At 44.7% G+C, this 14,178-nt stretch overlaps 1 long non-coding RNA gene across 1 annotated transcript in view; it reads right to left on the reverse strand.

Moving 5' to 3' along the window:
* The window catches only part of LOC122451037, a 38,994-nt gene extending 34,266 nt beyond the window's left edge, over positions 1-4,728 (reverse strand). The window contains exon 1 of the long non-coding RNA XR_006272292.1: positions 4,405-4,728. This is a non-coding gene — a long non-coding RNA (uncharacterized LOC122451037). The remainder of the gene's footprint in view (positions 1-4,404) is intronic.
* Positions 4,729-14,178: the final 9,450 nt, after the last annotated feature.

Genomic DNA, 14,178 nt, shown 5'->3' on the forward strand with positions numbered 1-14,178 from the left:
CATGCCACGTGGTGTGAGACCAAAAAATCAAAATAAAAAATTCAGTGTGATGGGAGTCTGCAAAATATAAACATGTAACAGTAAAACCCTTTAAGGAGAATGAGTAAAATGCAATTTATGGGATCATCTATGACTAAAAATCTGAGCTCAGCCTTTCTTATTTTTAAAAATTTTCTCCAAATTTCTTCAGATTACAAGGTCTAAAAACTTTTAAAAATCCTATAGACTTAAACATCTTTATTATATTAGGTAATATTTTATACTTAAGAAGTCTACCAAATATTTAAGAACCCAATTTTACATAAAGTATGTTCCACCGATTGCATTCTACAGAAAAGAAAAATTAAATGACATTTTAAAAGTGACATTGGGTTAAATAATGACACTAATAACATAAATCAGCCTTAAGTCCCAATTAAAATTTCTAATCATTACCCCTATTCTCATAGATTTTGGCACAAATATTTTTAAAATGCAGTAGTCTACTTATTTTTTTGCACATACTTAAAATTTTTTTAAATTACATGCCCTCAATTATGATAAATGAAATTTTTACCTATGTTCTAAATTAGCAATCCTTGAGATAGTCGTTTGAGATTAAAAAAGCAAAACAAAACTTGAAAACATTTCTTTTAACATCAAAATTTCAATCTTCATTTTTATTCATTTGTTCAGGAGAGGAACTAAGAGCCTATAGTGAAAAATTAATGACATCATTCAAGCTGTTCCCTTAATTTTTATAATATTCAATTATGCTAAGAGCAATAAAACTGTGCCCGTTATTCCAAAGTTGGGCTCTCAGCCTATATTCAGCATGAAAATAGTTTCCTGCTCTCTGTCTAATGCACAAGAACAAGACAAAAAACTATTAAAGCGCTTAAAAGATACTTCAACAACACTTACATACTCAACGCTTAGCTCTTACCCTTCAAATCCCTTCTCTAGGAGTAAGATTTCTCTAAAGCTGCGGAGGAAGGGTGAGACTCTTACACAGCCAGGCATGAGCAGCATAAAACAAATTTGATTAATTATCCTTAATTAAGTTTGTGTCCAGTTCCTCCCTTTCCCCTTTATCACAACATAAAGTCTGAGCTAACCCAAAAGCAAATTCTACTCATATAAACTCACATTCCTTTTTTTTTTTTTAATGTCATCAAAGCCAAATGATTTTGGAATGAAAACTCCCCAAGGACTTCATTCAATATCTCCTGGGATTCCAAATAAAGCCCAACTGCAAGAACAAAAAGAGAGAGAGAAAAAAAAAAAAGCTCCCTTGAAAGTTCCAAGAGTATGCAGTTGTTCTTTTATCAAAATAGATTTTTCACAAGTGACCCAAATAGAATTACAGCTTCAGAAAAATCAACCCTTTAATTCTGAAGAATAATTTGCACCTAGAGTAAAATTCCAGGTAATGGTTTTCACTGCATGTGGACTTTAGACCAAATCTATTTATTTGGATTTTGCTTAAGTCTGGGTATAACCACTTGTTGGCCTTTGCTGAAGGACCACCGTCCTAGTGAGAGTATCTTACAACAGGCTGCTTTTGATACCTTAGTAACTGAACAACCTTGGGTAGGGTTCCAGACAAACCCGACCATAAAATTTTGGCATTTTAATTAGGTTTCAATGTACTCTGTCAATGGTACAGCACAAATCAGATGGCAATTTTTCCATTCAGTTAAAACCTTACTTAATGGGCAGCATGTAAGTGGCACAACTTTGAATTCAGGAAACCCATAAACATTAACTTTGCCCCAAAACACTTTAAGGAAAGAGACAATTCAAGGAACACACTTGATAAATCTTAACATTATGTCCAAAATCTGTTCTTAAATTGTTGTATGACAACTGACTTTTCAAAAATCAAATCACATCTGGTAAGTAACATATAAAAGGGATAATTATTTGAAGGCACCCTTTAGGGAATCCTTTTTGTAAAATTTAGAATTTTCATGTAACATAAGTAACCACTACTTGTTTTGTAATCTTACACGTGTAAATATCAAATTTCTTAAAGTTGAGCACAACTGCTTTTCAGGGCCAAATTCTTCCCGGCGTTACTGTGCTTCTCTCTCTTTCCCCAAGTTTTAAAAATGTCACCCAAAAAACCAGCTGTTCATCTGTAGTAGAATATACAACACTAGAAAAGTCAAAAAAGAAATTAAGTGATTCTTTAAAACATAAAACAGAAATGTATGGGCTCCCAAAGAAAGGTCAATGAACTATTTTTGGCAATAATCACAATAAATGCCTGATTAAAATGGTTTTTTTTTTTTTTGAAAAATCAAGAAACTCGTATCTCAAATCACTTTCCCGTGTGCCTTTGTCACCTGAAGGAAACTATTCAAGAACTGTTTATCTCCATGAACACATGACCTCCCCGATGGGACCAAGGTCAACGAGACTTACAGGAGGGGGGATATGCTGATTAAGTGGTGATTTGCCCAGTTCTACAGTTCCCTTTAGAAACAGAGAAGGAAGGAAGAGAAATAAAAATTTATTTATATAGTACAGGAAATGATGTTCTAAGTCGTAACATTTAAGTACCCCATTACAGGATTGTATACAGACATATGTCAGCAACTGCCATAGGAGTAAGACCTAAAAGGGGCATCAGAGCACAGAACCAGGTACAAAAATAGCTGCAGAGAAAGAATTAACAAGATGGTACACTGAAAAATCCTCCCTCACATCTTGTACTGAAAACCTTTGGTACCCTGGCTACCAGCTACCAGGACTCAATTTCCAAGTGAGAGTTCTCCCTTGATAGAACTTTTTGAAAATGATGACTAACCAAAGATCCATAAACAACCAGAGCAGCACCCACGTATCAGAAATGCTTAGGTAAGGAGAAAGTTTGTATACCATATGCGGTGCCTGCCAATTAACATGAAATTCACCAGGTGTCCTGGCGTTCCTTATTATTTACCAAAGACATTTCCTCAGGGGTCACAATTCCTGCACCTTCCACAAACCGGAAGTTTTCTTGGATGAGATTTTAAACTCTAAAGGACATTACCCACTTGGTATCATCTGTTTAAGCTAGACTTCCACTCAAAAAAATCTTTACCATGTGAAATTGCTACAATGGAAATTTCCAAACAACTTTCAAACCTGAAAAGAAGACATAATGTTACAGCTAGCACCTGATCATTTGAAAAGTGACTTTGTGGAGAGCAACTCAACTATGGATGATTCGTTTCAACGTCTGGTAAATAGGTTGCATGCATTACAACAGCGGAAAATTAAAGAGGGAAAAAGAAATGAGCAGAAGCAGTGGTTATTCGCAATCAGCAGAGGACTGCACTGATAGCCCGCTTCCAAGTTACTTTCAGGGAAGCTCCTGATTGGTGGGTGGCACGGGGTCAATGTGATTACTTAACCCTGGCAGTTATAACTAAACTCCACTTTGATGGGCTCCAAAGCTTATTACAAAAAAAAAAAAGACGGCTGCTGGAGCATATCAAGTACTTCAGTGTCCTGCCTCTCTGTTTTTCTCGCAGAACCCGGAGCCTGACACCCGAAACTCATCAGACAAACACCACTTCGTTTCAGGGCTTTAGGGTTTCGTATTTATTATTTTTAAAGTCCACTGGGCATCAATTCAGTTGGATGGTGGTGATGGTGTGAAAGATTAACCCATTTCCTGCACACACACACACACACACACACAGGGAAGAACTCCTGACCATTCAAGCAGTTCCCTCTCTCCCAAGTAACTTTTTTTAAAAAAACATTTAGTCCTAAAATAACCATCAGCAACAAACATCCAACACTGGCATAGCAACGTCCACGCCTCATACCCTAATGCTACCCACAGCAGGTCTGTTCGTCTCCGGTCCATATGCAGGGGTGGGGGTGGGGGTCCCCCTCTCCCCTTCGGCCGGTCCAGCCGGGCTTCCCCCGAGTTTTGCTGTAAAGATCAGCCACTTTCGCTGTCCCGGGGGCAAAAAGCAAGGCGCCTCGTCCCCAGGACGGAGTTTCTCCCAACTGCCCGACAAACATTTCCTGAGAGCTCAGCGGACCCCCCCGCCCCGCGCGCACCTGGCCCGGCCCCTCACTCGCTTTCCGCACTTCACCCCCCGAGAAGGGCCCACCTGCCCTCCCGCCGCCGGTCCCCACGGCCGGGTCGCCCGACCGACTCCCGTCCGGCGGCGGCACTCCCCCGACCCCGAGCGCCCGGCGCTCCGCGGCCGACCCCGAGGGGCAGGGACGCCAAACGGGCTACCCCCCAGCCCCCCAACCCCGTGAGAGAGACGCCGACCCCGCGACGCCCCCCAGAGGCCGGGGACCGCGCGCCTGTCAGCACCCCCGGAAGGGGTCAGGCAGCCGGCTGAGCCCGCCAGCTGCCCGGGCCGCTCCTGACACCCGCTCTCTCCGCCGCCCGCCCCCCACCGCACTCACCTGGCGGCCTCCGGCCGAGGGACCAGCCGAGGGGGTCACGGGGGTCTTGGCGCGGAGGCCGCGGGGCCTCCCACCCGCCCGCGCCCGCTCCAGCCGGCGCGCGCCCGGGGCCCGACGCGCGCCCGGAGCGCAGCGGGGAGGAGGGGGCGCGGGGACGCGCGAGCGCCGGGGGAGGGGGCGCGGGGCGCTGAAGGGGGGCCGGGGACGCGGCGGGAGCAGCGGCTTTGCGGCGTCGGCGGCGAGAAAGCCGCCTCGGCCGCGTTCGTCATGGCGCGCGGCGGCGGCTCCCTCCGGCCTCCCGGCTCCCTCGCCTTTAGTTTGACCTTTCCCTCCAGTGTGTCTGACGGAGAGCGGCGGTGCGCGCGCGTGTGTGCCTGTCTCTCTATGTGTGTACGCGCGCGCGCGCGCGCGCGAAGGGGCCGGCTTCGCTCCCGACGCCTGACGTCACTGCTATGGCAACGACAGCCCCGCCCCTTGCCTCCGGTTTTTCCAGTCCCGCCCCCCTCCCCCAGTGCACGTTCCGGGGCCTCACGTGCTCACTCACACGCACGCACGCACGCACGCACGCACGCAGGCTCGGAACGCGCGCGCCCAGATCGTTGGGAGGGGTAGTTGGGAGGTCATCGGGGCCTCCTGGTAGCTTCCCTGAGTTCGACCAATCCGGTGAGGAGAAGCCGTGGGCGGGGCGGGTTCGGCTGCCGGAGCGGCGTGAAAAATTTCCCAAGGCAGAGTGAAAACTCTTCCTGAGCGACTGAGCATGCCCGGCGGTGCAAGGGGCGCTTAGCCTGGGGTTTTAGGTGGGCGGAGGGGAGGCGGTCCGGTAGTTCTGGAATGGGGACCCAGGGAACGAGTATAGGGCTTGTCAACTGATGCCGAGCTGGAACTGCGCAGTGAGAGACTCAAACAACCCCAGTTGCAGTCTGGCCCCGCCACTATTGCTGTGTGACCTTGGGCGTATTACTTACACACTCTGAACTGAATGTCTTGTGTCAAATGGGGTTACTGAAATCTACCATTAAGGTTGTGAGGATTAAAAGAGAGCGTGGAAAACGCCTCACCTTTCATATCGTAGACCCTAAATAGTAGTATGGAGCCCACAACCATGAATGGGGACAGAGGACTCAGGGAGATGAGATTAAGTGACCTGTTCATTGTCAGGTAGTGGCAGAGACACAGGCCTCAAGTTCAATACTCTTGCCTACATGGCTTTCCTTCAAGGAAGCAGGGTAGGGGTCGGGGGGAGGTGGACCACTAAGAAAAGCATGTGAAAAGCTTCCTTTGCTCTCTGTGAATCTTTTTAATCCACACGAACGCTCTTCTCATCGCCCGCCTAAAGTTTAGAACTTTAGAAAAAAGAGCTGGACAGCTTTGGTGCAGTTTTTGGAGGGCAGCTCTCTGGCTATTAATTTGCCCGAATAAGCGTCAGAATGGCGTTTTCCTCAGATTTCTTGGGGAGCCTCAGTTTTTCCTAAAGTTTTGGTTAAAGTGTAAACACAGTAGCAAGGTCCCCCACAATTTCTGGCTACCCGAGGAAAGATTAACTCAGTTAACCAACATTTACCCTGTGTCCACTGAGTAGGTGAGAATGCCTTTCCAGCCTACGAAAGACTTGTGACCTCAGGTCTGTGCGGGTACCTTGTGATTCAGTCAAACACACTGGTGACCTCATCCTTCCGTGTGCTTCTAGTCCCTTCTCTGACTTCGCTCTTAATCACTAACTGCCTCGTGGTATTTCTTGAATGCTATAATACTATTTAACACTAGATTTGCTGTTAAGTGTTTAAAAGTATTTGTCTCCCTCCCTGTCTTAGAGTCCCCCCCCCAAAATACCTAAGTCTGATCTTGGTAAAGGACATCATCAGCTTCTCAAACATGCTCTTATACTCCCCACTTTCCGGAACTCAATTCACTGGAGCCTTTCAAATTTCAACTAAAGCATACTTCTGTCCAAAAAGTTTTGCTGGCTCTACTTAGTGTGAAATAGTGCCTTTTTCTGAGCACTTGGTGCGTTCCTTGCTTGGGGCATTGTTCCTGGTAGACATTGTATTCTGTGATTAGCATCCCTCGCCTGGAGAAAACTTCTCTGGACATCCACAGACAAGTTGGCTCTTCCCACTCCTTGCTCCCATAGCATCTTAAGTTGTAATAAATCACGCCTTACCCAGTCCTTTAAGGTTTGATTTATTCACCTTCTCCATCAAATGTAAAAGTCTCTAACGGCAAGCAATGTTTTTTAGTTCCACTTTGCATTTTCAGCATTAATCTCAGAACCATAACTACAGAATGACTAACTATTGAATGGCTAAATGGCTCCTTGCCTACTTCACAAAGTTCTTAGGGGCAACCTTTGCTTTGTGTTTATATCTCAGAACCAGATATTTTCTGGGAAGTTATAAATCTTTGACTACTCTAAAATGCACCAGAAATTACATGGTCACACTCATGCAATGAAGGAAGGCTTTGGCAGTAGCACAAGATGCTGAGCAGAGCAAGAAGTAGGAAGTTCACAGAGTTCCCTAGTGGTCCAGTGGTTAAGAATCTGCCTGCCAATGTGGAGGACACGGGTTCGATCCCTGGTATGGGAGGATTTCACATGCTGCAGGGCTGCTAGGCCCATGGGCCACAACTACTGAGCCCACGAGCCACAGCTACTGAAACCTGCACCCTCTAGAGCTTGTGTTCTGGAACAAGAGAAGAAGGCTGAGCATCAGCATTAGAGGGTAGCCACTGCTCATCTCAACTAAAGAAAGCCTGCACGCAGCTAAAATAACTTAAAAAAAGAAAAAAAAAAACCTCCAAACAAGAAGTAGGAAATCCAGAAGAGGTCGTGATTTCTTACTAACTGCTGCTGTGGACCTAGAAAGATTTTCAAATGTTGTTAAGGATAACAGGCAGATTCCTCCAAGTGATACTGCTCCCACAAAGGAGAAAAGTTATGCGAAGAGGAGCCTTGAGAAAGAGATCAAGCAGTGTTTGCTTACTCTGTACTGGTGGCATTTGCTTCTGTGCCTGATGAAAGCCTGGTGATGTTGCTGTGTGTAGTCCTGGCCTCCCTTTGCTGTATTGTTAACCCCCAATACGTGTGTGTGAGTGGATCCCTACCAAGCCTAGTCCTCTTATTCCTGATGTGAATGGCACTGCCAGAGTTAGTTGCTCAGTCGTGTCTGATTCTTTGCGACTCCATGGACTGTAGCCCACCAGGCTCCTCTGTCCATGGAGTTCTCCAGGCAAGAACACTGGATTGGGTTGCCATTTTCTTCTCCAAGGGATCTTCCCGACCCCGGGATCAAACCTGGGTCTCCTGAATTACCGTCTGAGCCTCCACGGAAGCCCAAACACCCAGTGCATGCCAAATTGCTTCAGTGGTGTCTCTTTGTGACCTTATAGATCGTAACCCGCTAGGAAATCCACTGTCCATGGGGCTTCTCCAAGCAAGAAAATCAGAGTGGATTGCCATGTCCTCTTCCAGGGGATCTTTCCCACCCAGGGCATGAACCCACATCTCTGCATTGGCAGGTGGGTTCTTTACCATTAGCACCACCTGGGAAGTATCCAGTAGCACAAGTCATTCTCAGTTTATCCCCACCTCCATCTTGTCAGTCTTTTAACTCCATAAAGTCATCCTTTCCAGTGACGGGGATAGCCATGAACTGCTCCCCATGCCCTCAGTTTTCACAGGATCCCTTATCTGGACAAAACTCTCCTTAAATGGTCTCTTCACCTCATCTTGACTGGTCCAGCCCAACTTCCACTGTACCCTAGAGTCCAGAGAGACTTTTCTAAAAGGCAGAGAATTGACCAAGTCATCGAACAGCTTAAAAATCTTCTATGACTCCTCTGTTCCTCCTCAGGAAAAATGATCAAACTTCATCCATGTTTTTTTTTTTTTTAATGTTTCATCCTCAGCCAGTTTCTTCAGCCAGGTCTCCCACTACTTTTGTAAGAACTCTTGCTCCAGGAATGTTGAATACTTGTAGTTTCTCATACGTACCTTGTTCTGTGTATATGAAGGTTCACCTACCTGGATTCTCTGTCCACACCCTCTCCACCAAGTTAGTTGCATTTGTGCTTGCTACGTCTATGAGGACAGCCATGTTTCATCCCTCTGGCATTGCTCTTATTCAGTGTTTTGAGTATGCCCTATGTGTTCACATGTCTTATCTTCACTAGACTGTGAGCTACTTGAGGGCAGGGGTTTTGGTATATTTCATTCCTGTATGTAACTCTAGTACCTACTGCAGGACTTCCCTGGTGGTCCAGTAGCTAAAACTCCCAGCTCTCAATGCAGGCAGCCCAGGTTCAACCCCTGGTAAGGGAGTTAGATCCCTGCACATGCCATGCAACTAAACATCCTGCATGCCACAGTAAAGATCAAAGATCCCTTGTGCCACAGCTAAGACCCGGTGCAGCCAAATAAATAAAAAATCACATTTTTTAAAAATGTTGGGTTAGGAAAAAAGACATTGGGTAAGTACCTCATTAGAAAGTGAGGAGAACATTCAGTTCCTATCTGGAAGGATCTCTTGCTCCAAGCTTTAGAGGCCCCTGGAGGTGGAGTGGGGCTCCCACAGAGTTGCAAGCACACTCTCTACTGCAGGACTCTCTCCCCTCTCTGGGAGAGTCAGCATCTTTGACGAGAACAGAGACTTGTAGGGAAAGGTGGTGAATGAGAAAGAAGTGGGAAGTGAAAGTCTGTGACTACCCAGTTAGCGAGAAACTCAGTGGGTTCTGGTGGTGAACAAGGAGAACCTGCTCTTGCACCTTCATAGCCTGTTCAGACTGATAGACTGAAGTTACTGTGTGGGTGATGCACAGTGCACAACCATAGGGGGAGCTGTTTCCATGGGTGTTTCTGCGAATGACTTCCTCTGTACCGTACGCAACGTGTAGCTGCCCTGATTGTGATATATACAAGGCACATCTCTGTCTACATTGGCAATTTAAAGGATCCCAATTATACTTTTGATAATACAAATGGATAAATATTTATCAAATGCCCACCAGTTTTCATCTCAAAAACTTAAATGACTTTTATTGTGTAGAGTTATTTCTAAGGACCTGTACATATTTTGAAGTGCTTACTAGACTAATAGCATTACCATTCATTTATTATTTCTAATAAGCAACAATTGAGCAGCCAAGTTCCAGGCATGATTCAAGAGACTGGATTCAACGAATGTGTTGAACAGTAACTAGGTCTTATAAAAAACTGTAAATATTAACTGAGTCTTTCAAAAATAAAGAGTTTATAGGGGTTTCCCTGGTGGTCCCTGGTGGTCCAGTGGCTAAGGCTCTGAGCTCCCAGTGTGCAGAGTTCGATCCCTGATCAGAGAATTGGATCTCACATTTCGCAGCTAGAGATCCTGAGGGCCGAAACTAAGACCCAGCAAAGGTAAATTATTAAATAAATAACTAAATAAAAACGTATGCATTTATCAGTTTCTTTATGCCCCTTTACATATGAAGATAGTCTCCAAATTCTCCTTATTTCTCTTTAGTAGATAGAATCTCATCTACTAAAACCTTGAAATGACATCTAACTCTTGCATTTCAAAGAATCCAATATACTAGGATGCCCCAGTGAATGTAAAGCTTTAACATACGTTCCCCCCCCTCCCCCTAGCTCTATCAAGAGAAGGGCCAGAAAGGTAAGTTGGCTTCTTTAAACATCTCCTGGGAGTACTGGAGAAGCCACCTTTTGTAAAATAAGTTCGTGACTACATTGTCCAGAAAAGACAGTATAACCAGACTTGGATTCCTGAATCACTCTGTGGAAGAATGCTGATCTTCACCTAGACATTTCATTTGGACTGTTAGATGGGCAAGAAATAAATGAAAATGTTGGGGCGGGGGTTATTTAACAGTGAGCTTTACTCTATGGCTTCATTGGAAAAGTGGACCATGTGGTCATATTTACACCCCAAATTTATTGAGCTGCTCATACAAGTAACATTCCATTCTCCAGAACCCCATTAAGAATGGCTCTGAGTCCTTGCTTCCAAGTTTTTGATGGCCTAACTATGTGTGACTGTCAACTGCTGGAAAAAAATCATTATGTTCAATTCCCGAAGCTGATAATTAGTTTAAAAAAAAAGTCACTCAGGAGGAACCAGTAGACACACACATACATACATACATAGTGTCACACACACACAGACACACACATAGTACTATGTAGACTTTCAGGTAACTTTTGCTGTTTTAACTATCGTCATTATCCACATCAGCGCTTTTTTTTTAGAGCTAGCTTTAAAAATTATTTATTTGTTTTTGGCTATGTGGGGTCTTCCTTGCTGCAAAGGCTCTCCTCTAGTTGTGGAGAGCTGGGGCTACTCTCCAGTTGCAGTGCGCGGGCTTCTCATGGCAGTAGTTTTTCTTGTTGCAGAGCACAGGCTCTAGGGTGAAGAGGCTTCAATCGTTCTGGCACGTGGGCTGAGTAGCTGCGGCTCCTGGGCTAGAGAGCACAGGCTCAGTAATTGTGATGCACAGACTTAGTTGCTTTGCCACATGTAGAATCTTCCTGGACCAGGGCTTGAACCTGTGTCTCCTGCAATGACAGGCGGATTCTCATCCACTGCACCACCAGGGAAGTCCCCTCATCATTATTTAAGTCAAGAGGCTTAAAGAAATCTGAAATAATAATCTTGACTATTTACAGCAACTCAGGAAGAATGAACGAGGTGACCCCAGGAAGGGAGGGGGGTATCCTTTTTATGAATCATCATCTCAGTCTCTCTGCACTGATTGTCTTGTGACCTCAGGTGGCATGCAGCACTGAACCAGCTTCTATGTGTGAATGGCCCTCCAGCTCCTCTAGGACTACTGTGGAGCTAGCTAGAGGCAGGGTTTGCTCCTGAGATACTGTGTGCGTTGTGATGAAAGACTGCAGCAGGGCTGAGTGAACTGTTTATTCTCCCGGGGATGGGGCTCAGGGTTCCCCTCCATAACCCCCACCCATCCCCTGCCCCCACCCAGGCCACAGTTTTGCCCTGGGGCAGGCTGTTCAGTCTTTCTGTTGGGCTGGCAGTTTGAGTGGAGCTAGGGGCCAACAGCCACAATGGACTAAAAACTAGGAAGGTGAGTGTTGTTAAATTACAATAACATCCACGCTTCCAGGGAAGCTGCAAAAGTCATTCCCGTCAGATGTACTAAAAATCAACAGCCAAATTACTCCTGCCAAATGCTCTGGGCTACTGAATACAGCCCTGTACTATTTAAATGGTAGCTCTAACCCTCTAGTACCATGCCTGAATAGTAATCATGAAAATTCTTATCTGTAATGCATGGTAATGATTATTTATTGATTTACTACCACATGCAAGGTTCTCTTGCAAGTGCTTTAGGTGTGCCGAGATACTTGTCTCATAACAACCTTGCAAGGTTATAAGGAGTAGCCAGAAATAAGAGTTGTTATCCCATCTGATAGATGGGGAAAGAGAAATTCAGGGCACATGCTCAGTGTCACCTCAGTGATGATATCAATTTGATTAAAGTATATTCTTTGGGGGAAAAAAAAAACTCAGGACTCCTCCATGGGACTTCCCTGGTGATACAGTGGATGAGAATCTGCCTGCCAATGCAGGGGCACAGGTTTGATCCCTTATCTGCAAAGATCCTTTATGCGGTGGGCAGCTAAGCCCGGACACAACAACTGAGCCCATTCTCTAGAGCCCGTGAGCCACAACTACTGAAATCCATGCACCTAGAGCCTATGTTCCACAACAAGAGGAGCCACCATAGTGAAAAGTCGCTGCCCCTCAATGCAAAGTAGTTCCTGCTCTCTGCAACTAGAGAAAGCCTGTGCAGCAATGAAGATCCAACATGATCAAAAATAAGTAAATAATAATAATAAATAAAAAAAACACAGAAAACTTCTGTTTGTAAAAGTTAATTACAAGCTCAGGGACATTTTAAACAAACTTTTTACTGGGAAAAAAGTTACGATGGTAAAGATTAAAAATCAAGAGGTAGCTTCATTCAGCAACTGCTATCATGAGTAATTTCGAATGAAAGGGTTTTAGAATGAGCTCTACCTTAGTTTCCTTAGAGAAGAGCCAAGTTCTTAATAAGCATGTCTGCAAAAGAGGAGGAACATGGGGCTGAATCTTATTTATAGAGGCAAAGGGTTATTTTTATTTCAACCTCACAGTCTTACTCTCCTCTTGAATTTGCCGGTTAATGCAGGAATAGCAAATGATGTGGAGATGAAGTCTGAGTTGTCTAGGTCCTACTTGCCCTATTGGAAATCCTTAGTTTAGGCTTAAGACAGGTTTATGCAGGTATATGCTGCCATACAATAGCTCTAGTCCACAGCAGGATTTCATAGTCAAGCTGTGGAACAAGTATAGAAAATTTACATTTAGTATAGCAGTTCTTAGGGCTTCCCAGGTGGCTCTGTGGAAAAGAATCTGCCTGTGAATGCAGGAGACTCTGGAGACAAAGGTTTAATCCCCGGGCTGGGAAGATCCCCTGGAGGAAGAAATGACAACCCACTACCTATTCTTGCTGGGAAAATCCCATGGACAGCGGGGCCTGGTGGGCTATAGTCCATGGAGTTGCAAAGAGTCAGACACGACTGAGCGACTAAGCACACACACTTAATAGTCCTTCAGGATCCCAGGGGACTAGGACGTCCACGGACCCCAAAATCCACGAATGCTCGAGTCCCATATATGAAACGGCATCTCATTTGCATTTGACCTACACACATACTTTGAATCATCTCTAGATTGCTTATAATATCTAATACCATGTAAATGCTATGTAAATAGTTGCAAATACAATGTAAATGTTATGTAAATAGTGCAGTGCACGGCAGATTCAACTTTAGCCTTTTGGAGCTTTCTGAAATTTTTTTTTTTTTTTTTCAAAATATTTTCAACATATGGTTGGTTTAATCCCCGATTCAGAACCTGTGGCTAAGGAGGTCTGGAGGTCGATGGTAATTGATTTAATTAAAATGGGGCAAGTTCATAGACGTGCTACAGCCTGCTCATAACTTGTTCACAAAGCTGACTGCACACAACGCTTCCTAATTCTGCATTTAGTGACATCTCATTGGTATTTTGAAATCAGCCATTGCGGGAGTATTTACCTTATGTAAATTGGCAAATGCTATAAATCAGAACTTTTATTCCCCAAGAGGTAGTTGTTAAACATTCACCAGAACACTACTGGGTAGATTGTATCATTTGCTCAAAAATATCTGCTGTCAACTTAGAGAATGAACTTATGGTTGCCTGTACAAACTGCTGTGTTTAAAATGGATAACCAACAGGACCTGCTGTGGAGCGGAGGGAGCTCTGCTCAGCGTTCCGTGGCAGTGTGGCTGGGGAGGGAGTTCCGGGGAGAATGGACACATGTATGGCTGAGTCCCTTTGCTGTCAACCTGAAACTACCACAACATTGTTCATCTGTCCTCAGTCTCTTCCAGCATTAGGATCTTTTCCAGTGAGTCGGCTCTTTGCATCAGGTGGCCAAAAAATTGCAGCTTTAGCTTCAGCATCAGTCCTTCCAGTGAATCTTCAGGGTTGATTTCCTTTAGGATTGACTGGTTTGATTAAGTGACAAAGGTTGATTAAAATTCAGTCTTGGACAAAGGACCAACAGAAGGCATGGTCCCTCTGTGGAAACCTCTCAATGGACAAAGGTGGCACCCATTAAATAAATCTTTTCAACTGGACAAAATGACTCCAGGAAAAGAGATTATAAGTGTGGTCTGCCACTGAAGAAAAATAAACTCAAAATACTTGCAGTTAAGCCTAGAGAGAATCA

The sequence above is a fragment of the Cervus canadensis genome, chromosome 12 (assembly GCF_019320065.1).
Source record: "Cervus canadensis isolate Bull #8, Minnesota chromosome 12, ASM1932006v1, whole genome shotgun sequence".
Taxonomy (NCBI): Eukaryota; Metazoa; Chordata; class Mammalia; order Artiodactyla; family Cervidae; genus Cervus; species Cervus canadensis.